Genomic DNA, 12,691 nt, shown 5'->3' with positions numbered 1-12,691 from the left:
ACCCCCTTAAATTAATTCTCTGTCTCTCTCTCTCTCTCTCTCTCTCTCTGGGTTTTAGCTCCTATCCCTCTTTCGACTGCATCAAGGTATGGGTTCTTTATCTATTTCTTTGTTTCTTTTTGGGTTCTTTTTCAGATTGTATTTAGGGTTAGTTTGGGGCTTTGATTCTTTGTGTTTTTTTTTTGGGCTTGGATTTTTTTGGGATGCTACTTTTTTTTGTTAATGTTGTCATTCAATGGGAATCTGTTCACAGATTTATCTTTAGTTCTACAGCTTGCGCTTCTAGGCCTAAATTCATCCACGTAGTTGCATATTCTGTGAAATTTTGGCTTGAATATGCAGTTCATGTTTGATTGGCTTATCTGCATTCGTTTACTCATGTGCTTTGAATTTCAAGGCTGGGGCTATGTGCAAAGTTTGTGAGGTTTGTTCAAAGCTAGGGGCTAAGTTTGTTATTGATGTTTTATGTTTATGATCACATTTCTTGTTTTCTAAATGACTCCTTTTTGAGTTGTGATTGAAAGCAAGTATTTTATTTTATTTTTCTCTCCAATCATAGGAAAACAAATTAGTGCTATTATTTTTGGTAGTAATAGGTTGCTACGATTCAAAGCTGTATTTTTTTTTTAACGAGGGTAAAATGATCCATGTAGACGAACCCATCTAGTGTCCGGATTTGACTTAGTTAATTTGAGCCAGGTAGATTCTTTCACCTTCTTCATGAAAATTTTCTAAAGGATTCATTAGCTGACCCCAACTGGTTTGGGACAAAGGCTTGGTTGAGTTGAGGGTAAATTTCATTTAAAAAAAAAAAGAGAGGCGCCCAAGGAGGTCAAGAAAAGGCAAAGAAACTAAAAGATACAGAGCTAGCAACAAGAAATACAAATCAAGGTGGAAGAACATCGAAAAATTTCAGGTTAGCATGATCCACCCCTAAGCAGCCCAACCGGTCTGCCTCACTATTTGCCGATCGCTTAACATGACGAAAACAAACCACCCCTCGATCCACTTAATGAACATCAAGGGTCCGTTCATTTGGTTTCCATGGAAAGGAAATGGAAATGACGTGGCAAAATGAAAAGTAAAGTAAAAGAAACATAATTAAAAACCTATGAGATGGGCATTCAGTGTCCAGGAAACCTTACAAAAACTAAATAGAAAATATAAAATGAAGCTTTCAGTTGCATAGAAACTCAACATAAACTTTACTAACCTGCTCCCACCATCATCTAGAACATAATGTGGAAGTCTAGGCATGTAATATGCAACTCATGTATATGTATTATATACACCCCACTTTGTTCACAAAATAACTGGGCGCAATATATGTTTTACAATCTAGAATTTAAATTGAGAAAATTACAACTAAATAAATAAGAAAAATGATTGTAGAAAAGAGACAAGGTAGATTCCATGCTGTTGGTACAACCTAGAAACACACTTCTTTACATGAGTCTACTATGTTTTGACACATATTTGTTGAAACGTTCTTCTGCCTCATCCCTACTATTATGTAAGCAGTAGAATGGAAAGACTCTTTGGAATGTAGTCCCATTATCCACACTGTGGGTCTTGCGGAAAGAAAGAAATGCTAGGGTATTCAAGGGTCTGGTAAACCCCTCAATTTGTATACACTAAGATTGTAGCCTTGATCATAGCGTGGGTAAAAAATTCCAAGTTTCAGGTTTGTGTCAGCCTTTGATCTTTGGCAAGGGTGGAGATTTATTTGCTTCAGCAGTGACCAGGTGATGACTCGATCTCCTGAATGGGAGCCGCTAGACCATGGAAAATTGAAGCTTAATTTTGATAGCTCTAGTTTAGGATATCGTGGGCCAACAGGCATGGGAGGAGTGTTAAGAGACGAGCAAGGTGACACGAAGCGAGCTTTCTCACGCCCGTTGGTGTAGCGAACCCTAGTGTTCCGGAGGTTAGAGCAGTGCTGCAGGGCTTGATGATTATAGAGAGCGCCCTCCTTGGCAGTCTAGTAGGCTTAGTAGTAGAAAGAGACTCCCTTAACATTATTAGGTGGTTGAAGGGGAGTCATCCTTCGCCGTGGAGATTTGCGCATTGGTTTGTCGAGACCCATGATTGAGTGGAGCGCTCGTCTATATCTTATCGGCACATGGTTGGCTAATGGGGACGCATACATATTAGCCAGGGATGAGGTCACGAGGAGAGGGGGGGGGGGGGGGGTGGGGTGCTAGGGATTTGTGGTTTCCTCCCCCTTGAGGAACTTTATGTTCTTCTTTTCTTTGTATTTTCCTTCTGTTTTCTTTCGTTCTGTATTGACCATCTCATTCAAAAAAAAAAAAACACAATATTCCATCCAGAAACAAGCAGAAACATACATGAACATGAAACATACACAACTAACATAATATAGTTCAAGTTCATAGACATTCATTATAACAAAATCATTGAATGATATCCCAACGATGACAATGTTTATTGAAGTCATTCCACATCGCCATCGTGATAGAAGTTTGAATTCTATTCCCTTCTCTTTCATCTCCAGCCCTGCTAACAGATGTCATTGGAACAGGGTCATCGCCTAGTGACACTTCTGGTAATAACTCATTCTGAACATCATCTACAAGTGAATCATTAGGCATCTCCCTTGTGATGTGATTATGAGCGGAAAAAGCAAAAGCTAAATTGATATGCTTTTTCAAATGAGTAAATGGGTTCTTCATTAATCATATTGAACCGCTTCTTTAGGGCACCGGAAGCACGCTCGATTACACCCCAAAGTGAAGAATGCCTATGATTAAATTTCTCATTCGGAGTTTGTGGAGTGCGACCTCTGATTTCATTCACATGGTATCGTGTAGATCAACACAACTTGAATAGAGTTAAATAATTTCATAAACTTGAGATTTTGGTGTCCACTTGGGGTGTAAACGATCCGAGCCGAGCTTGGCCCCGCTCGGCTCGGCTTGGTTCGTTAAGCTCAAGAGCTCGGCTCGGCCAGGCTCGTTAAGCTCAAGAGCTCGGCTCGGCTAGGCTCGCGAGCCTTACCGAGCTGGGGTTATATAAAGGGCAATGATATATTATCACCCCCTCATCTTCCCTGGACAGCCCTATCTAGTGTAATTTGACTACTCTTTTTACACTACAGGGGGTGGTCCAAGCAACAAATGGGGTTCCAAAAAAGAAGTGACATATTTTTCCTCCCCCTTTCACTCCTTGGACAACCCTTTTAGTGTGTGTGTGTGTGTGTGTGTGTATATATAAAATCCTTAACGAGCCTAACCGGGCCTAGCTTGGGCTCAGCTCGTTAAGGATTCGAGCCGAGCTTCCGAGCCCGAGCCCAAATTGACACCCTTAGTGTCCACCCTTGTGCCAGAAATATCCATAATGAGGAGGTGTTAATAAACACAGAAATGTTAAGTTGATGAGAGAACAAATTCAACAAAGCCAGAGGAAGTATATTAAGTAGCTAAAGTAGTCCCCTGTGTTTAGTAGCAAATGCAGTTGAACTGACTATTATTAGAAGACTAGATAGTTCCATGTACCTATCAAAGGTAAGCACAGTTCTACAATGGTTCCCCAATATCATCAAATCAATTGTTATTTTGCTTGATACATTGTGGTCGGCAACGTTGGAATAATCATCGCAATTGTTGTTTTGTTGATTCATTGCGGACTGTAACGTTGGTGAATTAGGTATATTTTTAAAAGATTTGTGGAGATTATTGGAAGGATCACTAATTTTTAAAAGAAATTGGGATTAGAAAGCCATGATATCATTTGTTGATGCAGCATGACACTTGTTCAATGCATGTAGTAGTTGTGGATTTGCACGATCTCTAAAGTTTTAAGTTCAATAATTGTATATAATTTTGGTGACACTGAAAAAATCAACGTCCTTTTGTCATTAAACAATTGAACTGTTTTGCTTTAGTTTTAACTTATTCCATTAAAGTGATAGTTAAATGAAGTAGAGAATTGTCAGTGTCATTTGCTTTCATTCTCAATTCCTCGAGTAGCTCTATGTGTATGTTTGTGTGTTTATGTAGGTGAGGAGGAACCAATTTTTTCTATACCATACTTATTTTTGTTTTAATAGGAAAACAACTTCAGGGCTAAAGAAGCATCAGAATTTGTATGACATCCGCGTTCGTTTCCTTTGATTTGAACAATAAAAAGAACATCCAGTGACCCCTAATACTTTAGATCAAAATCTAGTGCTGGTATATAGTTTTTGTTTTTGTACAGGAGATTCTACTTATGCAAGTCTGGAATGGTACTTACACTATTTGACTTGACATCCCAACAGTGGAAATAATTTCTCTGGGACTAGCCACAACATGGAATGCTGTTGTATGCTCTACCTAATTCTGTTGAACAGTGAATGTTGAATGCACGTTCCTTAAAAGATTTACCTGTTAGAGAGTATCTCTAGATGAACAATAGCAACTCAGGATATTATGTGGTTCTGTTTCCATGTGTTCCATTACCAGTGTTGGTTTCACTTCTCTTTCTGTTAATTTTCTTTGCACAGTCTATGAGTCTACTGAACTTTGCCCCCCTTCTTAGATAAATGTTTAGTTTGTCCATATTTGTGGCTTTTGAAATCACGCAAGGCACAATGTGAAATTTGAGTCTTGTTCCCAATGATGTATCTCTGTTAATGGTGTTGAATAAAATTTTCACTTTTCAAAAAAAAAAAATATGTGAAATTTGAATACTTGTCGTAATTTGACACTAGATAAAACAGGTTCTGTTCTCTTTTTCCCCAGAATGAGTTCTAAACAATGTGTTGCTTTTGTTAATTCTCTTATTGCATTTATCGTTTTGCAGGGCTTGCATTTTCAAGCAGTAGCTATGTCATCATCATATCTCCCAGCAACCACTGATTCATTGGCACAGGCTTTAAAAGCTAAAGATCCTACTGAATCCATCTCCATCCTCTACCGTATCCTTGAAAACCCTTCATCTTCCTCCGAAGCCTTGCGCATAAAAGAACAGGCTATCTCAAACCTTTCTGACCTTCTCAGGCAGGAAAAGAAGGCCGATGAGCTGAGAAGCCTTTTGACCCAAATGAGACCCTTCTTTTCCTTGATCCCCAAGGCAAAAACTACAAAATCGTGAGGGGAATAATCGACACTGTTGCTAAAATACCCGGAACCTCTGATCTCCAGATATCCCTTTGCAGAGAAATGGTAGAATGGACCCATGCGGAGAAACGTACCTTTCTCAGACAGCGAGTGGAGGCAAGACTCGCAGCTCTTTTGATGGAAAACAAAGAATACTCAGAAGCTCCAACCCTTCTCTCAGGCCTAATCAAAGAGGTAAGAAGATTAGATGATAAACTTCTTTTAGTTGACATCAATTTGTTGGAGAGTAAGCTCCATTTCTCACTGAGAAATCTACCCAGGGCAAAAGCTGCACTAACTGCGGCGCGAACTGCTGCAAATGCAATTTACGTGCCTCCAGCTCAGCAAGGCACCATAGATTTGCAGAGTGGAATCCTTCACGCTGAAGAGAAGGATTATAAGACTGGTTATAGCTATTTCTTTGAAGCTTTCGAAGCCTTCAATGCGCTTGAGGATCCCCGGGCAGTTTTTAGCCTTAAGTAGATGCTTTTATGCAAGATAATGGTGATCAAGCTGATGATGTGGCTGGGATAATCTCTTCCAAGGCGGGTTTGCTCTACTTGGGACTAGAGTTGGACGCCATGAAAGCTGTGGCCGTTGCCTGCTCGAAAAGGTCTCTAAAGTTCTTTGAGACTGCTTTGCGAGATTATAGGGCTCAATTGGAGGAAGACCCAATTGTTCATAGGCATCTCTCTTCCTTGTATGACACCCTCTTAGAGCAGAACCTCTGCAGATTGATTGAACCTTTCTCGATAGTAGAGATTGGTCATGTTGCTGAATTGATTGAACTCCCTGTTGATCATGTGGAGAAGAAGCTCTCGCAGATGATTTTGGATAAGAAATTTGCAGGGACTTTGGATCAGGGAGCTGGGTGTCTCATAATTTTTGATGACCCTAAACAGGATGCGATCTTTCCTGCAACATTGGACTCCATTTCCAACATTGGCAAGGTTGTGGACAGCCTCTACATGAGGTCTGCCCGGATAATGGCCTAGGCTCTTGTATGTTATGCCTCTTTAGAAGATTTGATTTGCCTTGTTCTCATTAGAAGATCAACTGATATGCTCAACAGGATGATGTTAAACTCTGTTTAGTGGTTTAATTTCATGCTTTTCTATTGCTTAATTAAGCATGGAAAAAGTAACTGGAACCACCACAGTTCAAGTTTTCCTCAAGAAATGTTTTCTCCAATCAAAATAGGGCCTAAAGGAAATCTTCTTCATTATACTTCATCAAAGGTCTAGAGTCACCCGATTACAGCGGGATAAGGGCATTAGGCTGGATTTGTGATGGCCAACAATATTTATGGACTAGATCAGTGTGTGATCACCATGATTTTTTTCTTTTAAGTCCCTGCTTGGATTGTTTGGATTGCAGGAATTTTTTGCGAATGTATGGAAAAGAAAAAGTTTTCAAAAATTTCTTGCTTTTCCATTGTCTGATTACCTTCAGTTTATAATGACATCCCTTTAAACTAAATGACATAACTCATAACTATATCATTTCTCTTGTAGTCTTGGAGATGACATTTTTTCCATGAAAATTTATATTTCTTGCAATCCAAACAGGACCAAATAAACATTGCTCCTCCCAAAAGATTTTTTCCTACTACTAAGTACTAAGTGGTATTAAAGTTCGTATTTGTACATTGAAAAATGCTACTTAATCTCTTCCTTCAGACGCAAGGAGGTGCGGAGACTTGGAAGGATTGAAGAGATGATCTAACACAAGAAGTAAAGTCTTTTCTAACTGCTGGTGAATTATCTAGGGGTGCAGCTCAACTGGTCAAGTTGAGGGCAATCCTAGCCCGAGATAGCTTTACCGGAACTCTAACCCCACCCAAACCGAGCCTTGGGTCGACGACACTCAATCCTATCCCAACCCATTTTTTCCCCCAAATCAGGCCGGATTGAATCGAGTTGGGTTTGGGTTGGCCTAGGGCCAAACCCCACCCCCCCCCCCCCCCCCCCCCCGGCAATATATATATATATATATATATATATAACCCTTAGATTGTTAAAATAACAAGGAAAAATTGTAAGAAAAATGCGAAGTTTTGGTTAAATTGTCAATTAAGGGTACGTTCTTTTTATTTGTGAAATAGGGGCTGTCAGTGCTTTTAGAAATCCCAAAGGACAAGAATACCCTCCCTTCTCTTTTTTCCTTCACCTTTTTAGCTCACTTCCCTATGCATTTTCACCTACCCTATCACCTTTTTAGCTCACTTCCCTAATGGTTCCGAGATATAAAATGTGGTTCCCTAGTGGTTCCGTGGTAGAAAATGTGGTTCCCTAGTGGTTCTGAGGTATAAAATGTGGTTCTCTAGTGGTTCCGGGGTATAAAATGAGATTCCTAGTGGTTCCGGGGTATAAAATGTGGTTCTCTAGTGGTTCCGGGGTATAAAATGAGATTCCTAGTGGTTCCGGGGTATAAAATGTGGTTCCCTAGTGGTTTCGGGGTATAAAATGTGGTTCCCTAGTGGTTCCGGGGTGTAAATGGGGTTCTCTAGTGGTTCTGGGGTGTAAATGGTGGTTCCATTGTGGTTTTAGGGTATAAAATGTGGTTCCCTAGTGGTTCCAAGGTATAAAATGTGGTTCCATAGTGGTTCCCTAGTATAAACTGTGGTTTCCAAGTGGTTCCGGGGTAGAAATTGTGGTTCCCTAGTGGTTCCGAGGTATAAAATGTGGTTCCCTAGTGGTTCTGTGGTAGAAAATGTGGTTCCGTAGTGGTTCCGGGGTATAAAATATGGTTCCGTAGTGCTTCTGGGGTATAAAATGTGGTTCCGTAGTAATTCCGGGGTATAAAATGTGGTTCCCTAGTGGTTCCGAGGTATAAAATGTGATTCCCTGGTGGTTCCGGGGTGTAAATGGGGTTCCCTAGTGGTTCTGAGGTATAAATGGTGCTTCCATAGTGGTTCCAGGGTATAAAATGTGGTTCCCTAGTGGTTCCGAGGTATAAAATGTGATTCCCCAGTTGTTCCCTAGTATAAAATGTGGTTCCCAAGTGGTTCAAGGGTAGAAATTGTGGTTCCCTAGTGGTTCCAAGGTATAAAATGTGGTTCCCTAGTGGTTTTGTGGTAGAAAATGTGGTTCCGTAGTGGTTCCAGGGTATAAAATGTGGTTCCGTAGTGGTTCTGAGGTATAAAATGTGGTTCCGTAGTGGTTCCGGGGTATAAAATGTGGTTCCCTAGTGGTTCCGGGGAATAAAATGTGGTTCCCTAGTGGTTCCGAGGTATAAAATGTGATTCCCTGGTGGTTCCGGGGTGTAAATGGGGCTCCCTAGTGGTTCCGAGGTATAAATGGTGCTTCCAAAGTGATTCCAGGGTATAAAATGTGGTTCCCTAGTGGTTCCGGGGTATAAAATGTGGTTCCCAAGTGGTTCAGGGGTAGAAATTGTGGTTCCCTAGTGGTTCCGAGGTATAAAATGTGGTTCCCTAGTGGTTCTGTGGTAGAAAATGTGGTTCCGTAGTGGTTCCGGGGTATAAAATGTGGTTCTGTAGTGGTTCCGGGGTAGAAAATCTTGTTCCCTAGTGGTTTCGAGGTATAAAATGTGGTTCTGTAGTGGTTTCGGGGTAGAAAATCTGGTTCCCTAGTGGTTCTGAGGTATAAAATGTGGTTCCGTAGTAGTTCTTGGGTATAAAATCTGGTTCCATAGTGGCTCCAGGGTATAAAATGTGGTTCCCTAGTGGTTCCGGGGTATAAAATGTGGTTTCCTATTTTTTCCGAGGTATAAAATGTGGTTCACTAGTGGTTGCTATGTATAAAATGTGGTTCCCTAGTGGTTCCGGGGTATAAAATGTGGTTCCCTACTGGTTCCGGGGTATAAAATGTTGTTCCCTAGTGGTTCCATGTAGTTCTAAGGTATAAAATGTAGTTCCCTAGCCGTTCCGGCGTATAAAATGTGGTTCCTTAGTGGTTCCAAGGTATAAAATGTGGTTCCGTAGTAGTTCCGGGGTAGAAAATGTGGTTCCCTAGTAGTTCCGTGGTATAAAATGTGGTTCCCTAGTGGTTCCGGGGTATAAAATGTGGTTCCCTAGTGGTTCCGGAGTAGAAAATGTGGTTCACTAGTGATTTCGGGGTATAAAATGTGGTTCCCTAGTGGTTCCGAGGTATAAAATGTGGTTCCGTAGTGGTTCCGGGGTATAAAATGTGGTTCCCTAGTGGTTCTGGGGTAGAAAATGTGATTCCCTAGTGTTTTTGGCGTATAAAATGTGGTTCCGTAATGGTTCCGGGGTATAAAATGTGGTTCCCTAGTGGTTCCGGGGTATAAAATGTGGTTCCGGGGTATAAAATGTGGTTCCGTAGTGGTTCCGGAGTATAGAATGTGGTTCCGTAGTGGTTCCGAGGTATAAAATGTGGTTCATTAGTGGTTCCGAGGTATAAAATGTGTTTCTCTAGTGGTTCCGGCGTAGAAAATGTGGTTCGGTAGTGGTTCGAGGGTACAAAATGTGGTTCGGTAGTGGTTCGAGGGTACAAAATGTGGTTCCGTAGTGGTTCCGATGTATAAAATGTGGTTCCGTAGCGGTTCCGAGGTATAAAATGTGGTTCTGTAATGGTTCTGAGGTATAAAATGTGGTTCCGTAGTGGTTCCGAGGTATAAAATGTGGTTCCCTAGTGGTTCCGGCGTACAAAATGTGGTTCTCTAGTGGTTCCAGAGTAGAAAATGTGGTTCCCTAGTGGTTCCGGGCTATAAAATGTGGTTCCCTAGTGGTTCAGAGGTATAAATTTTGGTTCCCTAGTGGTTCCGGGTAGAAAATGTGGTTCCCACGCCGGGCCCGTACGGGCCGGGTCGACCGGCGTGTCACCCGGATTTTTGCTGTATTTTTTAAGATGTTTTTGGGAAATGATATCCGCACTACCGTATTTTGATGAGGACACTCCTCACTTTATTAAAAGTACGGTATGGCCCGCACCATAGGATGATCCAAACCGTTCATTAGATGGGCCACAGCCTAAATTGGTTGTGCCCCAAAAAGCATTTCCGTAGGTTTATCCTAACCCTCTAATCAGAATGTTAGAGGGTTGGTCCTAACCCTCTATAGATCGGAGGGTTAGGATCAACCTATGGAAATGATTTTTGGGACACAACCAATTTAGGCTGTGGCCCATCTAATTGACGCTTTGGATCATCCTATGGGGGGCCATACCGTACTTTTAATTAAATGAGGAGTGCCCTCATCAAAACACAGTAGTGTGGATAACATTTCCATTTTTTTTATGGGAATTTGCTAGCCACCTTTGCCGAGGCAATTTCTCGACTTGTGACCCATCCTTTGATGAAAAGATTGGCAGAAGTAATATGGGTGCAAATGTGGCTAGCAAAAGCATAATTGCAAAAAATAGTAATCATTACTTGCAAAAAATAGTAATCATTACGGATTTGTGGCTGAAGTGCTAAGTTTTAAATGAAAAATTACGAAAAAATGGAAGCAAAGTATTAAAATTAAGAAAAAAATACCAAAAGGATGCACTTACATATGACAATTACTGAACTATAAAGTTTGACTGTCTTCCATCGGAAGTCTGAACGTTTGTTCGGAAGTCCGAACAAACCTTCGAACTTCTGAACGTTTGTTCGGAAGTCCGAACAAACCTTCGGACTTCCGAACGTAACCAATATTTTGGTTATGTATACTGGCTTCCATTCGGAAGTCCGAAGTTTTGTTCGGACTTCCGACGGAAGCCAGTAGAATAGGGATAATTCCAAAGATTTTTATTTTCAAATTGAGTAAAAATTCGAAGGATAATAGGGATATACATTGTGATCTTAGTGTCATACAGGCAACTATAAATTGAAGCTTGATTTGGACGTTTTAGAATTAAAAAATGCAAAGAAAATGGATTACCAAACCCTGTTGTAAATGGCAACCTTCATGATTACCAAACCCTGTTCCAAGAGTCCAACTCGGAAGTCCGACTCTCTCTCTCTCTCTCTCTCTCTCTCTCTCTCATGATTACCAAACCCTGTTGTAAATGGCAACCTTCAAAACCCTTCCATGGAGTTTTCCACGTTAGAAAAGTCTTGAGGAAGAAGAAGGTGGTAGGTGAGAAGGTAATAAGTGCATAGGGATAGGGAGGGTATTCTTGTCCTTTGGGATTTCTAAAAGCACTGACAGCCCCTATTTCACAAATAAAAAGAACGTCCCCTTACTTGACAATTTAACCAAAACTTTGCATTTTTCTAACATTTTTTTCAAATAACAATTGAGGATGGTGCCAAAAAAAAAGAAGTGACGATGGAGGTTGGGTTCAGTTCAAATCAGGTCAGGTTGCCCAAGGCCTCAACCCAGCTGGAGGAAATGCCAACCCAACCCCAGCCAAAATTGGGTTGAACCCATTGGTTCGGGTTCAGCCCGACCCAAGTAGCACCCCTAGAAGTATGTGTTTGGATGCAGCCCTAAATTGCGATCTGTGTAATGTGTAAACTTCAATCTAGAAAGGCCCAAATTACAATTTTCATCTAGTGTTGTAGAGCCAAACACCCCTCAACCTCGCATTTGTGCTTCAACATCAATCAAATGGCCACACACACACACATGAAAGTTGCACCCAGTACAACGATTGTGATGCTTCATAAAAGGTTGGACTGTGACTAGAGACCATCCAAACATGATCCCAACATCAAAGTAAGCCCATACAAACTTCATGACTACAACCACAGACCAGCTAACTATACACCCAGAAGCCAATTCATAGTCTACAGCCACAGACAAGCCTAAGTAACCCTTACAAGCTAGTGGGTACCTCGCTGAACTCAAACCGCACCTAGAGCGCCACATATCACTCAATTCTACGAGTCGGGTTATCAGATACGGCGAGATTTCAAGACACGTGACACCATCAATTCAAAAGGAAGTGGAAGTGGAAGCCTCTTTGTGAAAAGATCTAAACTTGTATTGGACTCCAACCATTGAAATGAAAGGTGGATTGGTCTTATATAGCATGTTGTTTAAAGAAGGTGAACATCTTTTAACCCTTAGCCCAAAAATGGAATGGCATTAGACACACAACCATCTCTTTACCACACATCCAACAAGTCCTCTTTAGTAGTTAGAGTTTAAAAGAAATGAAAAACGTGCAACAAAGAAAAAAGGAAGAAGGAGAAGAAAAGAAAACTCCATGTCTTAATTTCTTGATAAGAAAGGAACCTTCCTTTCGTAAAGAAAGTCTAGAAAATGGTTTCCTTAAATTGGGTTTCCACCAAGATAATGTATATTTTAAAGTGGTGAGATTCCTCTTCTGTCAACATCCATCAACTTCCCTCAGTATATACTAAGATACCACAAACTTATGCCAATCATATTCTACCTTTTCTAGCTTATGTTGTTAATAAGCTAAGAAAGGTGACCAAGGTGATCAATCAAAACCCTTAAACCTGTTTTAACTTTGAATTTCAAATAAGGGTATTGCTAAATCAGGATAGTTAATGACCTTATTAGCTATAATGAGTTTTTGAGGCACAAAAAGCCTAATCTATCTTGGGCCGAAAATTATGGAGAGTCTGACTAGTAGGGCTGACACTGGGCCTACCTTTGTAAGCTCAATGGGCTAAATTGAGTCCAACTATGCGGATAGTCAACATCGAGATCAATC

At 40.8% G+C, this 12,691-nt stretch overlaps 1 pseudogene across 1 annotated transcript; it reads left to right on the top strand.

The window, feature by feature from the left end:
* On the top strand, positions 1-6,506 carry LOC143856325 (26S proteasome non-ATPase regulatory subunit 11 homolog pseudogene; annotated as a pseudogene). The gene is made up of 2 exons (XR_013238163.1): positions 1-86; positions 4,804-6,506. The product of XR_013238163.1 is annotated as a 26S proteasome non-ATPase regulatory subunit 11 homolog pseudogene (transcript).
* Positions 6,507-12,691: the final 6,185 nt, after the last annotated feature.

This window comes from Tasmannia lanceolata, unplaced genomic scaffold, assembly GCF_043159265.1.
Source record: "Tasmannia lanceolata isolate RefF3 unplaced genomic scaffold, GAP_Taslan_0.1 ptg000023l, whole genome shotgun sequence".
Classification (NCBI taxonomy): Eukaryota; Viridiplantae; Streptophyta; class Magnoliopsida; order Canellales; family Winteraceae; genus Tasmannia; species Tasmannia lanceolata.
This window is presented reverse-complemented; position numbering and strand designations above follow the sequence as displayed.